Genomic DNA, 3,316 nt, shown 5'->3' on the forward strand with positions numbered 1-3,316 from the left:
GCACTATCTACGGGTAGAACATCTCCCATCTCATAGGCTTGTATGCCTAGCTTGGTGGACAACTCTAAATATATAAAATTGTGAGTAGGACCAGGGTCAAAGAGAATAAAAGCATCATGTTCTCTTACCTTTCCCCAAGCATGGCATAGAGGAGATCCTTTGTGGTGAGTTTGGTGAGTCTCCTCCTCTTGGATTTCAACCAAGGTAGCTCTAGGAGGATCATGGCGGGCGTTCTTTTGGGGACAAGCGCGGTACACATGCCCTTGTTCGCCGCACTTGAAACACCAGTTATCCTTGAGATAATGCTCAAGCTCTTCAAGAGAGAGTTTGTTTTTACCTTTGTAAACTCCCTTCTCTTTAGCTTTGTTGGAGTTGCCATTAGGAGACTTTTGGACATTGTCCTTGACCTTAGGCTCGTTGGAACCCTTGTTTTTCGTGGGCTTATTATTTCTTTTAGCCCCCGTTTGGAAATTGATTCGAGAGGCCACCATAGTATGGTGTATTATTGCCGATATGGTACGTGGTCTTTGGGAGTTGACATACTCCGCCATTTCTTCGGTTAAGCCCGCACAAAATTGTTGCTTTTTCTCTCCAAAATCCAAATTTTTGAAGACAATGGCTTTGAGTTGTAGGTCCCAAAACTTGTCTACATATTTGTGGATGGATTCATAGGGAGAGAGCTTTAAGCTTCACCATTCGGTGAGTACTTTGTCTTTTGCATCGGTGGCCAAAAACTGCTTCATAATGGAAGCTCTTAAAGCTTTCTAGGTTCGTGGAGCTTCACCGTTGGCTCGTAGGCTAGACCACCATTGCCTGGCGGACTTTTGAAAGTGCATAGCTACATGGCGCAGCTTAGAGGACTCCGTGAAGCCCTCATCTCCGAACGCCGCATCAAATTGTTGGATAAAGGCCAAGACTTTGTCCGTAGCACCAAAGGTGCCATCATAGGTAAGGAAAGAGATGCTCTTCCCTCCCTCTTTGAACTTCTTCAGCTTGGACGACCTCTTCCATGCGGCATAGGATTTCCTGTGGCCTCTTCTTTTTGATGGTTCAAAGGTTGCACCATAACTTTCTTCAGAAGGTGAAGAATTTGAGGAAGGTGGAGAAGAGTGTGACCTCTTTCTTGCCTTTTTCTTGTCTTGATCTTCATCGTCTTCACCATCACTTTCATAAGAGGAAGAGGATGAAGAAGATGGAGAAGAGGGTGTCCTCTTTCTCGCCTTTTTCTTCTCTTGCTTTTTGTCATCTGTCTTTGAATTATGGTGTGGAGAAGGGTGCAATGGTATTCTCCATTTTGGAGGTGATGGAGAGCGTTTAGCCCGCCGTCTTCGTGGAGCCATCTCCGCTGAGGTGGTGGGAGACTTACTTCTTTCTCGTTCCTTCAGTGGAGGCTCTTGAGTTCTCCTTTGAGAAGGAGATGCATCATCAAGAAGTAAATTCTTGAGCCCTTCGTATGGATTCTCTTCTTCTTCCCGAATCGGAGAGAGACCTCTTTTGGAAGTCTCACAAGGAGGCTTCCTAGGTGTTCTTTTGTCATGGTGGGGAGCTTGGAGAATCCCATGAGCACGGAGCTGCCGTTTCACTTCACTTTCGAGAGATGGATTTCCCATGGCTTGTTGAAGCCTAGAAACGAGATAGTTAACAAGCATCGGGGCATCAGTAGTAACTTGCTCAAAGTCATCAACATTAATTTCACTCTCTTTACTATTGTCAGCCATTCTAACAACTTTTAGGTATAAACTTTTTAGGTGTACTTTGGCACTTCAAGCCCTAGTTGCTACTCCTCTTTACACCTTTAGAAAAAGCACTCAAGCTACTGTACTCGTGGCTCGAATACCATTAATTGCAAGCAATAGAAGAGAGGATCGTTCAACACCAAAACAACACCGACTCCTGTCAAGCTTCTAATAGCTCAATAGTGGTTAAGCCGTAGGCAAGCCCCATAGGACTCCACTATTAAGACCATAGCTCTCGACGGTGATGCCCGTTAGCTGCACGAAGGCAGGCGCACTGCAAGGCTGAAAAATCCCTATTCTACTTACTCACAGGCAATTAATAATACCAACCATTTATAGCTAGCTTGAGGACCTCCCTTCCTGAGCAAGAAAAGAGAAACCTTGTGCTATGATACCAATGTAACATTTAATGGCCTAGTAACTTGTGTGTAGCGGAAATTAATATGAACATAGTGGGCATTTCACTAGAATAGATTCCTAATGAGAATTACAAGAGTGCTTGGATGGAGAGAGAGCAACAAAAAGCATAACACGTATTTAGATAGCATGAACAATACTTTCAAAAGAGAGAGAAATTAAGCTATTGACAACAGTTGAGGACCGGATTTACATGGAGCCGGTCCCCCCTCCAAAAGGCTTTGTATTATAGTTTCTCCCATCAAGAGAGACATTGTACAATACAATTCTTTGTGTTGCTTCAAGACTAGCTAGTGCAATGAAGATGAAAGCTTCATGCACTAAGCAAAACACTTATCAAACACAACATCAATTCTCTCCGGTCTCAGACCCAAGACCTCACACACCTTCGAAGATGGTGAGAGCTTGCGGGGTATGAGAGTAGATTGAGAGGAAGAAGGAGTATTCTTACGAGAAAGATGTACATCTCCTCACATAATCACTCATATTAGCATAGCTTAGCTTAGTAAATAGCATGGTAGAGGAGATGATTATGCATTGAAGCTTCGCTCTTGGTTGAATTTGCATCACAAAGCCAAGAGTTGTTGGTGTAGACCTCCCTTCTCACAAGCTTGGAGTAGGTGGTAAGATTTCCATTAAAGCTTGACAAGGAGAGAGAGAGAGTCTTCTTTTCTTCACACATGAGATTGTGTGAGTGTGTGTGTGATAATGCCTTGCAAAAATCAGCCCCCTCTCTTTCTTGGTCGACCCCTCTTGCTATTTGCTCATGCTACAGTCTCATTGGATCTCCCTAGGGCTAGCCAATGATAATTAAGCAGTATAAGTGATAGCCTTATAACATGTGTCCCCCTTTCCCCTTTTGTGAGAGCTTTATGTAATTAATAAATGCAACTAAACTCTCATTGGACCCCTTTGCCTCCTGGCCAATAGGAATCAGGCAAGCCATTGGGCTGCTGAATGCTCATTGGACCCCTTGGGAGACTGTCCAATAGTCTTCTAGAGAGCTTAATTCGGATTGGTTCTTTTATTAAGTGTTTTTAAATTAATTAAACTAGATTTACTCTAGCCTAATTCTCATTGGTCCACCTCCAAGGCCATCCAATAGGAATCGGGTAAACCTTGTGGGCATCTGGGCTAGGGAGCTGACATGTTTTCCTCATTCC

Source organism: Adiantum capillus-veneris, chromosome 9, assembly GCF_014529385.1.
Source record: "Adiantum capillus-veneris isolate H3 chromosome 9, ASM1452938v2, whole genome shotgun sequence".
Classification (NCBI taxonomy): domain Eukaryota; kingdom Viridiplantae; phylum Streptophyta; class Polypodiopsida; order Polypodiales; family Pteridaceae; genus Adiantum; species Adiantum capillus-veneris.